The sequence below is a fragment of the Eriocheir sinensis genome, unplaced genomic scaffold (assembly GCF_024679095.1).
Source record: "Eriocheir sinensis breed Jianghai 21 unplaced genomic scaffold, ASM2467909v1 Scaffold1, whole genome shotgun sequence".
Lineage (NCBI taxonomy): Eukaryota > Metazoa > Arthropoda > Malacostraca > Decapoda > Varunidae > Eriocheir > Eriocheir sinensis.
Genome location: NW_026110295.1, coordinates 1,932,840 through 1,949,163, shown reverse-complemented (window position 1 = coordinate 1,949,163; position 16,324 = coordinate 1,932,840). Strand labels below are relative to the sequence as shown.

Genomic DNA, 16,324 nt, shown 5'->3' with positions numbered 1-16,324 from the left:
AATCATGGAGGGCTCCATAGTTTGGAGGTCATTAGCCCCAACTCTGTTCGCTAATGACTGTGGCATCCAACCATATCACTAATACTACCTGACACTAAATCACCTATCATCTATTACGTCTAGATCCCCCTTTCCTTCCCTACTCAAGTCACTCCCGACCCACCCTAATGTCACTCTCCACCACTGTGGCTTCATAGTCCATATTGGAGATGGTGGTGGCTTTTGGGCCAGAGTGTCTGGTGCCCCTGAGACATAGGATGGCCGACCTGAGCAGGGAGAACGAGAGGCGACACCTCATCCAGGCGACAACGTGGCTTCTTGGCTGTTGCTTCTTTTCTGAGATTAGTTCCGCGAGGCGTGCGTAGAAGCATTGGGCCCTGGGACCCATCCCGCCGGATGTGGTGAAGACGAGGGGGGTGAAGCTGCCCTGATCCACATGTTGGATTCTTTCACCGTATGCCCTTGTCTTCTCCTGCTCGTTCCTGTGGTGGGCGGCTTGCAGGGGCAGCTCACGGTGACAGGCAGCCATCAGGTCGAATATGCGGATGTCCATGAACGCCCGCTGTCCGCGCACCCAGAATCCGCGGGCACTTACATCAACCCGTGCCTCCTGTGAGGTATTGGCTGTCCTGTACCGAAGGTGTTCGCCGTCCAGGGGAAGCAGTGCCGGCTCGGTAGTGACGTCTTGGCATACCTCCCCAAGCATGCTGGCTGTCAGATCCCTCACTTCATCGTGTCGAATACAGACGAAGCCTCCTTTTTTACATGTCATGGTGTGGGTGACATCATTTGCTGATCCACATGCACAGAGATCAGGCAGTCCCTCAATCGGCCAGCCATATCTCAGAGCAATGGCGTCGACAAATTCTTGTTTGTTGAGGCTGAAGCCCTTTGCTCTGATTGGTAATGACGTTAGCCAGTTAGAGGCGCCTGCCTCCTGTACTGTGTGTACTACTACTACTACTACTACTACTACTACTACTACTACTACTCTCCCATAGAGGCCCCCTCTCTGTTCTATAGTCTCCTTGTCGCATAGTGTGTGTCCGCCTTTACACGCAGATGGTAGTGTGGGAGTGTAGGAAAGAGAAAATAATTCTGGCATTTCATATACACGCAGGATATTGTCTGTGTGTTCTGATTTTTCTTTTTCTTTCTCAGCAGCTGCCCCGTTACAAAGGCAAGGAATCCCAAGTCACCTGTGACGTCAATATCAAGTTCAAGGCCGCCTTTAACTATCTTGAATCCAGCATCCTCATCATTGCAGGTATTTTACGCTATATCCGAGTATTGATACAGTGCTCCAGCCTACAGCAGCTGCGTACGAGACTTCACAGACAATGGCAGCCCTTAAGTAAGCCGCTAAAGGTGCTGAGGAGGGAAAAAGGTGTTTGCTTACCTCTCGGCCAGCCGCCGGGGCGGTGTCGCGTTCCGCCGCATCCTCCTATTATTACTGGTGACAGGTGAGTCATAGGCACTGTGGCAGGTGTTGGGGGCTGTGTGAGTGTTGGGGCAGGTGTTGGGGGCTGTGTGAGTGTTGGGGCAGGTGTTGGGGGCTGTGTGAGTGTTGGGGCAGGTGTTGGGGGCTGTGTGAGTGTTGGGGCAGGTGTTGGGGGCTGTGTGAGTGTTGGGGCAGGTGTTGGGGGCTGTGTGAGTGTTGGGGCAGGTGTTGGGGGCTGTGTGAGTGTTGGGGCAGGTGTTGGGGGCTGTGTGAGTGTTGGGGCAGGTGTTGGGGGCTGTGTGAGTGTTGGGGCAGGTGTTGGGGGCTGTGTGAGTGTTGGGTGTACAGGTGTTGGGGGCTGTGTGAGTGTTGGGGGCTGTGTGAGTGTTGGGGCAGGTGTTGGGGGCTGTGTGAGTGTTGGGGCAGGTGTTGGGGGCGGTGAGAGTGGTGGGGGCGGGGTTGGGGGGGGGGCAGGTGTTGGGGGCTGTGTGAGTGTTGGGGCAGGTGTTGGGGGCTGTGTGAGTGTTGGGGCATGTGTGAGTGTTGGGGGCTGTGTGAGTGTTGGGGCAGGTGTTGGGGGCTGTGTGAGTGTTGGGGCAGGTGTTGGGGGCTGTGTGAGTGTTGGGGGCTGTGTGAGTGTTGGGGCAGGTGTTGGGGGCTGTGTGAGTGTTGGGGCAGGTGTTGGGGGCTGTGTGAGTGTTGGGGCAGGTGTTGGGGGCTGTGTGAGTGTTGGGGGCTGTGTGAGTGTTGGGGCAGGTGTTGGGGCTGTGTGAGTGTTGGGGCAGGTGTTGGGGGCTGTGTGAGTGTTGGGGGCTGTGTGTGAGTGTTGGGGCAGGTGTGGGGGCTGTGTGAGTGTTGGGGCAGGTGTTGGGGGCTGTGTGAGTGTTGGGGCAGGTGTTGGGGGCTGTGTGAGTGTTGGGGCAGGTGTTGGGGGCTGTGTGAGTGTTGGGGCAGGTGTTGGGGGCTGTGTGAGTGTTGGGGCAGGTGTTGGGGGCTGTGTGAGTGTTGGGGGGGGTGTGTGTGTTGGGGCAGGTGTTGGGGGCTGTGTGAGTGTTGGGGCAGGTGTTGGGGGCTGTGTGAGTGTTGGGGCAGGTGTTGGGGGCTGTGTGAGTGCTGGGGCAGGTGTTGGGGGCTGTGTGAGTGTTGGGGCAGGTGTTGGGGCATGTGTGAGTGTTGGGGCAGGTGTTGGGGGCTGTGTGAGTGTTGGGGCAGGTGTTGGGGGCTGTGTGAGTGTTGGGGCAGGTGTTGGGGGCTGTGTGAGTGTTGGGGCAGGTGTTGGGGGCTGTGTGAGTGTTGGGGCAGGTGTTGGGGGCTGTGAGAGTGTTGGGGCAGGTGTTGGGGGCTATGTGAGTGTTGGGGCAGGTGTTGGGGGCTGTGTGAGTGTTGGGGCAGGTGTTGGGGGCTGTGAGAGTGTTGGGGCAGGTGTTGGGGGCTGTGTGAGTGTTGGGGCAGGTGTTGGGGGCTGTGAGAGTGTTGGGGAAGGTGTTGGGTGTACAGGTGTGTGGTGAGCATCAAGGTGGGGCGTGTGTTCTACTAGGGAGTTGTTTCTTTAATGTTTTAGGTGGCTGGTTATATAAAGCCCGGCCAGCAATACAGGTTGTTTCGCATGGTATGTGTTGTGTGTTTGGGGTAAATAATTTATAAGCTATACAATGCCAGTTCCATTTCAAGCATGCTTGGTGGCAAAACATGAGACACACATGTATGGGTTTCCCTCACACACCTGACAAAGTGGACACCTTTTATGCTATCTTTGAAGCCACCTAGCTGCCTTCATTACTGATATCATTTCTGTCCTGGAGGTTGAATCAGATGAATCATCCAAACTTGCATCATCATCGGGGTCATTGTCATTCTCTGCAGATGACGCTGAGTGGCCGTAGAACATCCGTCTATCCATATTTTATACTCTGGAATATGTGAAGGGCGAAGGGTAGTCAGCCGCGCTGCACTAAACGTGTTAAACTAATCTAACTTAACAACCTTCCTAACGCCCCCCCCGTGTTTTCATGTTTTGCATTGTTATATCAAAATTTCTTCTAATAACTGAAAGTTCTTTACTTCATTGCATTCAGGGACAAAAAAAGCATCCATAATGTATTTTAACACAGCAAGAGGTGGCTGACCCTTTTTCAACAACAGCCAATATTTCCTTTATTGCCGCTCCTTAGTGTTAGTGTAATTTTTCTGCTAATATGGCACTAAAGGCAGCCCTCTATGATGATGACCGTCGCTTCCTCTTCTGCCATGGTCAGCAATGGTGTATCACATATTTATTGTACACAATTGAACTTAACAAATTTGATAAATCAGAATCTAATATAATCTAACCTGACCCTCCGCTGCCAAAATACGATGAGCTAGGCTGCGGTCATTAACTTTATACATCATTATTTTGGTATTCAATTTTCCAAAAGTCATTAGTTAGTAGTTACTGCACTGCACTGAGAGTAATGATACAACACATAATGTCAGAGTTAACCTCATGTGGGATGGAGGCTGATATGGAAATAAGGGCAGCCATCTCGCATGAGGCTAATTCTTGCATTATATTATGTGTTGTACGGTATTATATTACTCTAGTGCAGTGCAGTAATTAATCCTTTCACGCACCATGGTGCCATTCCCGTCAAAATGGAATCGTCTACATCTGAGCTTTTGACTCGAAACGCGTCAAAAAAAATTTTAAAAAATCGCCAAAAATAAAGTATCGTTCAAAATTGCATCAAAATTTTTTGAATCAAAGATCCAAGCTAGACCTATAAAATAAACTAATGGTCAACTCTCTCGTGCCGTTGGATTTGACGTGATAATTGCCCGTGGCTGAGTTGCCTCTCACCAGGCAGCCTGTGAGCACGGACTGTTGCCCCTTTAAATTGTCTCTGGAGCCTGGTAAGCCTGGATTACAGTTTGGTGAAATTTATTCTTACTTCCGATGTAAAGTGATCGTGCCGTGATACGATATTTTGTTTTATTTTCGTAGGGACAAGTAACTGTTACTAGTAGAAAATCTGGCTAAGAAACTATCAAGTAAAGAGAATGAGACACACTTGTACAGAGCATGATGATGATTATGATGGTGATGGTGGAAACAGTGAAAAAAACTCCAGCAGAGAGTGTCAGGGAGAGACTTAGTGTTATTTATTATGATTATTATTGCGTCTGGCGAAGTTGTTCCAGACAGCAAATAAGTGCGGTGCGCTAATAGTTATGTCTGTTATTATTATCAAAACTCCATTCCAGACAAAATTGACTTCTATTTTGACCGCCTTGACCTGCCCGTTGTGTTGTGTTTGCTGCCCTTGAGCTGTTTCTTCTACTGGAGAGAACAGAAGAGATAGAAAAATAAAGTTTTCCTCCATTTTCTCAAGAATTTCTGGTCGTATGAAAATTCCAATAATAACGTTGGAATCCTCATAAAAATCATCTTTTATTGGCATGTAAATCATAAAAAGTCGTCTCCGGAAGTTTTGAGCTACGAGGTGATGAACGTAAGCATTTCTTATTTTTCTTTAATCAATTTTTTTTTTCGAAGTTGGTAAACTTTGCTATTTATTTGCATTTCTTGATATTTTTTCCTTCGCAAGGCAGAATAATCTCTTCCAAAATGAACGATGTATAATAATGCCCGGAAAAAAGAATACCCGTGGCTGAAATTGATAACATGAATTTTTTTTTCGGCGCACAGTCAGGCCATTCCGCAACGCCCCCTGGGGAGCCCCAGACGGATGTCGCAGTGGAAAGAGAAACTTATTAATCTTTTGGTGCGTGAAAGGGTAAATACCCTACAGAAAAATAAGGAAACTGCAAAATATTGATGTATAACAGTATAAAGTATAAGAGTGCGGCCTAGCCCATGGCAGCTTGGGGGGCTAGGTTATATTAGGTTATAGTTATGTTAGATATGCTTTAGTTAGGTTGGGTCAAGTTAGGTTATATTAGGTAGGAGTTTGTTTTGATTAGGTTAGGTAATCGGAGCCCTTTCATGAATCTCAGTAATAATGATGATAATAATGATAATAATAATAATAATAATGATAATAATAATAATAGTAATAATAATAATAATAATAATAATAATAATAATCATAATCATAATAATAATACAATCTAATTAGACCTAACGCCACATAACAGGAGCATTCCTCCACTTGACTCCCGTTTAGCCATTTCCATGGACAATGGTAGGAGAAGTTGAAGAGTACGCTTTGTCCGAGCAAAAAGTGTCAAGCTCTGATGTGTTGTTGAAATAAGAGAAGCCAAGTATGTAAATCTAGTAAGGTATCACGGTGGGGCCAAGGAGAGAGGGATGGGGTATTACTCTGGGTGTGTCATTCAGTGCAATGCTTGTCCCCAGGTGTGCAGTGTAGGGGAGCGTGAGCACCTGCCAGGCCGCTCACAGTGATAGAGCCCTCAAGAAGACTAAGAAGCTGTGTTGCCGAGGACCACGTCTGGCTCCAGCAGCTCAGATGAGGAGGCGTCACGGTTCAGGGAGGCGTGTGACCTCACCCTGTGGAGGACGGCCGCGCAGGGAGCCGCCAAGAATGAAATCTGCAGAGCGGAGGCATCTGATGAGAAGCCCCAGCCAAGGCGACCAGAGGCAGGCCTTCATGCTGCTGGAGAAGATGCGCACAACCCTTGCCGGGGCGCAGGGCAAGGCAGGTAAGAAGCAGTATTCTTAAGCACTCTGACCTCTCCTTTGGCCTCTTTTTACTAGGGATGTGCCGATGTATTGGTATCGGTGGTATCGGCACATTTTATGAGTATCGGTATCGGCACATTATATGAATGTTGGTATCGGCTGATTTTCTGCTGATACCGATACCTGAAGTAGTTTTGTACGTCGCATGTCACTCGTTGCAAATATAATTTTGTTCAATAGAAATTTGATTTTCTAAATTACTGAAAAAATATTAGAAAAGTCTAATTATCTAGTATCATGATACTACATAGTTTGGAATTTTCCGTGATTTAATTTTCATCACTTTAAACGATATGATTCATATTACTTTCAATACAAGCACAGTACCCTCTCGAGTTTAGCGCTATCCGAGTTTCGCGATCCTCTAGTTTAGCGCTTAGTCCTAAATTCTTACCATCACGTGTTTCGCGCATTACCGCCACGAGTTTCGCGTTGCTCTAAAATATACGGGTCACGTCTACCTACCGTCGGCGTCATGTGTGCTGCCTTAAAAGGCGGTGTCCAACCATTGGGGTCATGGGCAACCGCGGTTGCCTGTATGCCCAACCGGTAGCAAGTTGTTGGTTGTCCTTATGAATGGAAAACGGTTGTGAGTACGAGCGTGGGTACCTCACGGCTGCATGTAAACAAACAGACGACGGCAGTGGCTGAGGAGCAGTGGAAGATGGCCCACCAAGAGACTCGTAAATTGGACTGGCAGAGCTGCTTTGCCTACTACTTGATTAACAAGATGAGAGAACACCCCGTGCTGGGGAACCACAGTCAAGAAAAATTTTTCACCAGTTAATGAAAATTGTAGATCTCCCGGCATTGTTTCCTCTTCTTCTTCTTCTTCCTCTTTTGACCTGTAATGCATGGCAGCGATGGTGAAAAGTAATAGTGAAAAATAGCAAAAGGGCATAGATCAGCAAAATCAGCGAGAGAAAAGGACAGAAAAACACCTAAGCTCAGGGTGAAGTGTATAAGTGCGCACTGTTAGGTAACTTAGGGCCGCTTCCACAGTCACTTGTTTGTTTTGACCGTTACCAATGGCGGCGATCGCCGCTCACCGTTGCCAGATTGTTGTACTCAAGCATAGTATTTATTGTTTTCTGACGCCTAACTATTGCCAGGAAACATCTAACTCTTTTAACAATAACTATAAATGAGTTTCGTTATTGGAGCCCAGAAGACAGTTTAGGGGTAAGATGTCGGGAAATATAATCGGCTGAGTACGACAATCTGGTAATGTTGTGACGTCTTAGTATTTCACGTGAAACTGGCCGACAGGGTAGTGGCGGCTGCACAGGCGAGAGATGTTGAAAGTGTTTGGTTAGTGCGGGGCTGGGCTAACCCTGCAGCCACCACTACCCATTGACCAGTTTCACGTGGAAATACCATAGCGGCGATTGCCACCATTAGCAAACAAAATGACTGTGAAAGCGGCCCCAAGTGCATGTTGTGGAGAAGGAGGACCTAGGAAGCGATACAAAGCATTACAGGTCAAAAGAAGAAGAACGTCCACTACACTGGCCGGTGTTGTGAGAAATATCTCCCCAATGAAATTAGTAATTCTGTGTCCACCACACATGTGGGAATACACAGCATTAAAAGTATTAATTTGCCTGGTTTTGTTCTAGTATGTCTGCTTGTGATCTTTGTGAGCGGTGAGGGAAATATGGAAACAGTAAGCAAGTTGAGCCTCTCTGGGAGCTATTTTGCGGTGGCGGCAGCAGTTTACATTCAATAGGCATTGAAAAGTCAATCATGATATGAGTGATTTAATAATTTTTAACATAAAGAGTTAGCAGATTATTTCATAACACAGAAAACTACCAGAAAAATATAGGTTTGTCCAACTGTCCCACGGGTGACCGCGAGCGATCACCCTTACTTTAGCAGACAACACCACGTGGATCACAAGCGTGTATTCAGAATTTCAGAACTGCCAGCCAATTGTGAGACAGCCGCCTTCAACTGCGGCTTAAAACAACCTGTTCTCACTTCCCATTTTCTGCCTATTACCAAGGTACGTATTTTGAGATAACAAGGGAGTAAAGTCGAAAAAATTGTGATAACAAGGGAGTAAATTAAAAAAAAAAAAAAAAAAAAGCGCTCTTACATGGATTTCAATACCTCGAGTTTCGCGATCCTCGAGTTTAGCGCCATACCTTCGGAATGAAGCAAGCGCGAAACTCTAGAGGGTACTGTGTATAATACTTAGTATACAGTGTAGCCTTTGGCACCGCGGACGCGTACAATACAGGTTTAGTAGCTTCGGCGCGGGATTGGCGGAGCCCCTCCACTCACCTCACTTGCCTCAATTGGCTGCCTCAGTCGGTCAGACGGTCGCTCCGCAGCGGAGCACGCTGCCAGGGTCTGGGGATCTCTTCACAGTCTTCTGCCTAAATGTGGCAATTAATAAAGCTAACCTAGTTGAGTCAAGTAGACCTCATGAGGCGCCTCCTCTCTCACCCCTTGTTGAAACTCATGGGTGTGTGTGTTAACACTTCCCTTCTGTGGTGGAGCAACGAGTAGTGGGTCTTTTTCTTAACGTTTGATGTTGCCTTTAGCGGCTGGAGTTGTTGTATAAAAATTTAATCAGTGCACAGGTATCGCTATCGGTCAAATATTGGGGTATCAGTATTGGTCAAAATTTTGGTGTCAGTACATCCCTAGAGTCCAACCAAATTGTCAGGTCCGTTTGGACAGGCTCCCAGGTCCATTCTCCCCTCCGCTCTGCCACAGTCCCAACACCTGTCCTTCCTCTCCTATGTTACCTTTGCCTTACATGTGAGAGCAAGAGACAGGTGTTGGCCTGTGTAACAGAACAGAAAGGAAAACCCGCGAACTCATAAATAGGTTCCATTGGTATTCAGCCCGCACGGGATTCAGCCCACGAATTCAGCCCACACGGAATTCAGCCCACACGGGATTCAGCCCACGAATTCAGCCCACACGGGATTCAGCCCACGCAGGATTCTGCCCACGGAATTCAGCCCACACGGAATTCAGCCCACACAGGATTCAGCCCACGGAATTCAGCCCACACAGGATTCAGCCCACCCATGGAATTCAGCCCACACAGGATTCAGCCCACGGAATTCAGCCCACGCAGGTTCAGTCCACAGGATTCAGCCCACACGGGATTCAGCCACTGAATTCAGCCCACAGGATTCAGCCCACACAGGATTCAGGCCACTGGATTCAGCCCACACAGGATTCAGCCCACACGGGACTTAACTCACGGGCCCACACTGTTGAGTTGAATAGGGGTTTAATTGACATGGAACCCTTAGAAATATGACCATTTCTACTGAACGGATTTTTAGAAAAGAAAAGTAAATAGCTTAAGCAATATTATTCTTTGACTATTCATTATTTTTACAGTAGTTAGTGCTCTATTCTTGAACCCAGCTTGCACCACGAGGAGGTTGAGCACTATATAGCCTTTATATATATATATATATATATATATATATATATATATATATATATATATATATATATATATATATATATATATATATATATATATACGTGATGAGAGAGAGGGTGTGTTCACATTCGCAATTCCGAGGGCTGAATCCCGTGTGGGCTGAATCCTGTGGGCTGCATCCCGCGTGGGCTGAATCCCGTGTGGGCTGAATCCTGTGGGCTGAATCCCGCGTGGGCTGAATCCCGCGTGGGCTGAATCCCGCGTGGGCTGAATCCCATGTGGGCTGAATTCCGTGTGGGCTGAATTCCGTGGGCTGAATTCCGTGTGGGCGGAATCCCGTGTGGGCTGAATCCCGTGTGGGCTGAATCCCGCGTGGGCTGAATTCCTTGGGCTGAATCCCGTGTGGACTGAACCCCGCGTGGGCTGAATTCCGTGGGCTGAATCCCGCGTGGGCTGAATTCCATGGGCTGAATCCCGTGTGGGCTGAATTCCACGTCCACCGCCCAAATGGACTCCACAATTTGGTTGGATTTTTTTTTTTTTTTTTTTTTTTATAGCTAAGGAGACAGCTCAAGGGCGCAAAGAAAATAAAAGAAAAAAGGCCTGCTACTCACTGCTCCCGAACAGAGGTTAAAGAAGTGTCCAAAATCAGAGGTTAATTTCGGGAGGAGAGGTGTCCTGATACCCTCCTCTTGAAAGAGTTCAAGTCGTAGGCAGGAGGAAATACAGATGAAGGAAGATTGTTCCAGAGTTTACCAGCGTGAGGGATGAAAGAGTGAATGCTGGTTAACTCTTACATAAGGGTTTGGACAGTATAGGGATTGTTTGACAAAGTTCCTCATCAACGACTGTTGTAAATTACAGGCTCACGGAGTAGAGGTAAAGTTTTGAACTGGGTCAAGGCGTGGCTTAGCAATAGGAAGCAAAGAGTGCAAATCAATGGTAAAAGATCTGACTGGGGATGTGTTACAGTGGGGTCCCACAAGGTTCGGTATTAGGTCCACTTTTGTTTATTATTTATATCAATGACTTAGACACAGGAATTAGTAGTGATGTTAGTAAATTTGCAGATGATACCAAGATCGGTAGAGTAATTGAGTCGGATCAGGACGCTAGTATTCTCCAAGGTGAACTCAACAGATTATATGACTGGGCGGATAAATGGCAGATGGAGTTCAATGTAGGGAAGTGCAGTATTCTGAGTGTTGGTAGGAACAACCCCTCACATAACTATTGCTTAAATGACACTCTCATAAGTAGGTCTGGGTGCGAGAGGGATTTAGGGGTCTTAGTGAACTCTGATCTCCGTCCAAGGGCACAATGCATTCAAGCTAGAAATCGAGCTAATAGGGTACTGGGATTTATTTCAAGGAGCGTAAGCAACAGAAGCCCCGAAGTCTTCCTCAAACTATATTTAGCATTAGTTAGACCTCATCTTGACTATGCGGTTCAGTTCTGGTCACCCTACTATAGAATGGATATCAAAATGTTAGAATCGGTGCAGAGGAGGATGACTAAGATGATTCAGGGGTTGAGAAACTTGCCATACGAGGAAAGACTCAAACAGTTAAACTTGCATTCTCTAGAAAGGCGAAGGGTGCGTGGAGACATGATCGAGGTTTATAAATGGATGAAGGGCTTTAATAAGGAGACATTCATAAGGTTTTGTTGGTAAGAAGAACCAGGTAGGACACGAAGTAACGGGTTTAAACTGGATAAATTCAGATTCAACAGGGACATAGGCAAAAATTGGTTTACTAACAGGGTGGTGGATGAGTGGAATAGGCTTAGCAGTCATGTGGTGAGTGCCAATACAATTGTCACATTCAAAAATAGACTAGATAAATTCATGGACAGCGATATTAGGTGGGGTTAGATACACGGGAGCTTAGGGTCAAAGGAGCTGCCTCGTACAGGCCTACCAGCCTCTTGCAGACTCCTGCGTTCTTATGTTCTTATGTTCTTATGAGCATGAGTAGAAAGTAGAGTGCAGCGGGGCCGCGGGAGGGGGGGAGGCATGCAGTTAGCAAGTTCAGAAGAGCAGTCAGCGTGGAAATATCGATAGAAGATAGAAAGAGAGGCAACATTGCGGCGGAATTTAAGAGGTAGAAGACTATCAGTATGAGGAGGAGGCTGATGAGACGAAGAGCCTTAGCCTCCACTCTGTCCAGAAGAGCTGTGTGAGGTGGAGTGGAGTGAGATGCATACTCCATACGAGGGCGGACAAGGCCCTGTATATGGACAGCAACCGTGCAGGGAGAAGAACTGGCGGAGACGGTACAGAACGCCCAGCCTCGAGGAAGCTGATTTAGTAAGAGATGAGATATGAAGTTTCAGTTAAAATTTTGAGTTAAGGATATACATAGTCTGTTTAGTGTTGAGGAATGTGATAGCTGTGTGGTGTCAAAGAATATGGGATAGTTGTTTTGAAGATTGTGTCGAGTGGATAGGTGGAGAAACTGTGTTTCTTATGCGTTGAAGGACACCATGTTCTTATTGCCCAATCGTAAATAATAGTAAGGTCTGAGTCTAAGCGTTCTTCAGCCTCAAGCCTTGAGTCGTTAAGTTCCTGAAGGGTGGGTCTTCTATTAAAAAGAAGTTGAATAATGCAGAGTGGAATCATCGGCGTAGGAATGGATAGGAGAGTTCGTTTTGGAAAGAAGATCATCAATGAACAACAGAAAAAGAGTGGGAGATAGGACAGAACCCTGTGGGACACCACTGTTAATAGATTTAGGGGAAGAACAGTGACCGTCTACCACGGCAGAAATAGAACTGTCAGAAAGAAAACTGGAGATAAAGGTACAGAGAAGGATAGAAACCGTAGGAGGTAGTTTAAGCAAAGATTTGTGCCAGACCCTATCAAAAGCTTTTGATATGTCAGCGCAATAGCAAAAGTTTCACCGAAACGGCTAAGAGGATGACCAAGAGTCAGTTAAGAAGGCTGGAGATCACCAGTAGAACGCCCTTGGAACCCATACTGACGATCAGATAGAAGGTCAGAAGTGGAAAGGTGCTTTTGAATCTTCCGGTTAAGGATTGATTCAAAGCTTTAGATAGACCAGAAAGTAAAGCAATAGGACGGTAGTTTGAGGGATTGGAGCGGTCACCCTTCTTGGGTACAGGCTGTATGAAGGCATACTTCCAGCAGGAAGGAAAGGTAGATGTTGACAGGCAGAGGCGAAAAAGTTTTACTAGGCAGGGTGTCAGCACGGAAGCACAGTTTTTAAGGACAATAGGAGGCACTCCATCAGGTCCATAAGCCTTCTGAGGATTGAGGCCAGAGAGGGCATAGAAAACATCATTATGAAGAACTTAATAACAGGAATAAAGGAGTCAGAAGGGGGATGAATAGGAGGAATATACCCAGAATCGTCCAGAGTGGAGTTTTTAGAGAAAGTTTGAGAGAAGAGTTCAGCCTTAGAGATAGATGAAACGGCGGTGTTGCCGTCAGGACTAAGGAGAGGACGGAAAGATGAAGAAGTGAAGTTGGAGGAGATGTTTTGGCTAGATGCCAGAAGTCACGGGAAGAGTTAGAGAAAGCAAAGGTTTTGACATTTTCTATTAATAGAAAGAATTTTTGGTTAGTCGGAGAATAGATTTGGCACGATTTTGGGAAGAAATGTAAAGTTCATAATTAGCATTAGTTTGAAGGCTCTGGTACCTTTGTGAGCTACCTCTCTATCATTGACAGCACGAGAACAAGCATGATTAAACCAAGGCTTTTTAGCGTGAGGTAGAGAAAGAACGAGGAATGTATGCACTCCATTCCAGATACAATCACCTCTGTGATGCGCTGAGCACACACAGAGGGGTCTCTATCCTGGAAGCAATAATCATTCCACGGGAAATCGGAAAAGTACATCCTCAGGTCGTCCCACCTAGCTGAAGCAAATGCCAGAAGCATCGCCTCTTTGGTGGGTCCAGAGGGTGTGCAGGAGCGATAGGACAGGATGCAGAAATAAGATTGTGATCGGAGGAGCCCAATGGAGAGAACAGTTTGACAGAATAAGCAGAGGGGTTTGAGGTAAGGAAGAGGTCTAGAATGTTGGGCCGATCTCCAAGACGGTCGAGAATACGTGTAGGGTGCTGGACCAACTGCTCTAGGTCGTTGAGGATAGCAAAGTTGTAGGCTTGTTCACCAGGATGGTCAGTGAAAGAGGATGAAAGCCAAAGCTGGTGGTGAACATTGAAATCTCTGGGATGGAGATTTCAGCGAAGGAAGTGGGTCAGATGTGCTCCACTTTAGAATTCAAATAGTCAAAGAATTTTACATAGTTGGTAGAGTTAGGTGAGAGATAAACAGCACAGATGTATTTAGTAATAGAGTGACAATGAAGTCTTAGCCAGATGGTGGAAAATTCAGAAGAGTCAAGGTCGTGGGCACGAGAGCAAGTGATGTCGTTGCGCACGTAGGCGCAACATCCAGCTTTGGATTGAAATTTAGGATAGAGATAGTAGGAGGGAACAGAGTAGAGATTGCTGTCAGTAGCCTCAGAAACCTGTGTCTGTACTTCTCTCTTTTATAGGAACAGCGATTAGTGGGCTTTTTATACACTTTCTTTTTGTTGTCCTTGATCTCCTTCCTTTATTGTTAAAACAAACAAAAAAATTACATTGTCAACTCTCTCTCTCTCTCTCTCTCTCTCTCTCTCTCTCTCTCTCTCTCTCTCTCTCTCTCTCTCTCTCTCTCTCTCTCTCTCTCTCTCTCTCTCTCTCTCTTTCCCTTCTATTTTTCTCTCTCTCCTTACTTCCTTCTCTCCCTCCCTTCTTTTCCCTCCCTCTCTCCTTCTCTCTCTCCCTCCCCACCTCTCTCCCTCCCTCCCTCCCTCTCCTCCTGCCTGTACCATTCACACAGCCAACAGCCAGGCCAGTCCACTCCCCAGCAGTCTCTTTGTGAGCAACTCCCCTCACACTGCCCTCCTCTCCTCAGGGTGTGTGGGGCTGAGGCACAGGATGGCCATGGCCCCGGCATACAGGGCAGGCCATCGTCCAGGCAGGGCAGAGGCCAGCACAGCGAGGGTGGCCACGGCTGCCCCATCCACACTCTCCCTTTCTGGCCAAGCAGCTCACCTCAAGACTGGACGGGTGAGGGCTGTGTAGTAGTAGTAGTAGTAGTAGTAGTAATATTAAATTGATTTCTTTTGGCCACTCATCAACTTGTATATAGGAGAAGAGATTGGTAGGCTTTTTTTCATTATTGTTTTCTTTCTTTGGCCCCTAGCTGTTTCCTTATTGTAAAAAAAAAGTAGTAGTAGCAGATGGGATGGCTGAGAGAGAGAGGGAGAGGAAGGGAAGTAGATTTGGACAAGCTATGGGATGGAAGTGATAACATTGCTGGAGTGATGTCGCTCTACAGTAAGATTTAGAATGTCATGATGCCTTACCTTCAATACAACCCTCTGTACTTCACCACTAGAGTTCAGTCCAGCACAAGCCGCCCGTGTTCCATCACTAAGGCTGTGTGTGTGTGTGTGTGTGTGTGTGTGTGTGTGTGTGTGTAGGAGAGGCATGCTAACTTGAGGGACTTCCTAGACCACAACGAAATCATAACTTTAGTGGTGAGGTGCACAGAGTTTTGGTGGCTTGGCTTGTTGTTCTGGAGGCAGTGGGTTGTGACATGCTGTAGAGTTGTTATTTAAAACCCAACCCCTTCCTCTGTCATCCCCTTTCCTGCTCCTGCTGCCCCCCACACTCCCTACCCAACCTCCACTCTTCGATACTACTTTCTACTACTATAGTCAATCCAGGAGGAACTGGCAGATGGGGGGTGAGAGGTGTGGGTCAGCCCCGCCCCGCACCCTGCCACACACTCTCAACACTTCTCGCTTCCTCTCATATGCCAGTTATTTACTACCTTTAAATGAATTTAATTGAATAATTGGATAATCCAATAAGGTCATATAGCGTTGATTGTTTCGTTTTTAAGATAATAACAAATATTTTGTATAAATACCACGACGCTTGACAGGGTTGTATTCCAACGTTGTCATTCTACACATCCAGAGCCCAGGTCACTTCTCTCAAGGTCATGGAAGGGTCAGCTGGTGGGCCCATGGGTGGCCCGCTCCCGCCTCTCCCCTCCCTCCCTCTCCCTGCCTCTCCACGTCCTTGGCTGCACAGCCGCGAGAAAGAACTCATTTACAATGTAAACAAGTACTTTTTAGACGAAAAAACAACAGAGGATTTATCATACCACTCACAAGAGTAACTGCAAGAACAGCAAGAGCCACTAATGTTAGTGAAAGAACTGTTGAAAGAGTCTGCGCCAAACTGGATCATGAGTGCACGACAAACAGCCTGTATTCTCGTCCCCGAAGAAGAGAGAGAGAGAGAGAGAGAGAGAGAGAGAGAGAGAGAGAGAGAGAAGAGAAGAGAAGAGAAGAGAAGAGAAGAGAAGAGGAGAGGAGAGGAGAGAAGAGAGAGAGAAGAGAGAGAGAAGAAGAGAAGAGAAGAGAAGAGGAGAGGAGAGGAGAGAGAGAGAGAGAGAGAGAGAGAGAGAGAGAGAGAGAGAGAGAGAGAGAGAGGAGGAGGAGGTGAGGAGGAATGAAGGAGGTACGCAGGGTCCACTTAACACCTTGACTCTAATCCCTAATAAATTGGAGACAAGAGATGTGGCAGCGTGGTACGGGAGGAGAGATCCCTGCAGAAACCCCCAATCCACCAGTTCCTCGGGGATTCACCATACTACTACTACTACTACTACTACTACTACTACTACTGCCCAAGCCTGCTCTCTCACACCCCTGCTCCAGTTCTCTCT

The 16,324-nt window shown here is 46.9% G+C and overlaps 1 long non-coding RNA gene across 1 annotated transcript; it reads left to right on the top strand.

Annotated features, from left to right (window-relative positions):
- Nucleotides 1–1,207: 1,207 nt before the first annotated feature.
- LOC126988844 (uncharacterized) lies at nucleotides 1,208–14,515 on the top strand. The gene is made up of 3 exons (XR_007742578.1): nucleotides 1,208–1,267; nucleotides 5,799–6,103; nucleotides 14,495–14,515. It is a non-coding gene; the product is annotated as an uncharacterized LOC126988844 (long non-coding RNA).
- The last annotated feature ends 1,809 nt before the right edge of the window (nucleotides 14,516–16,324 follow it).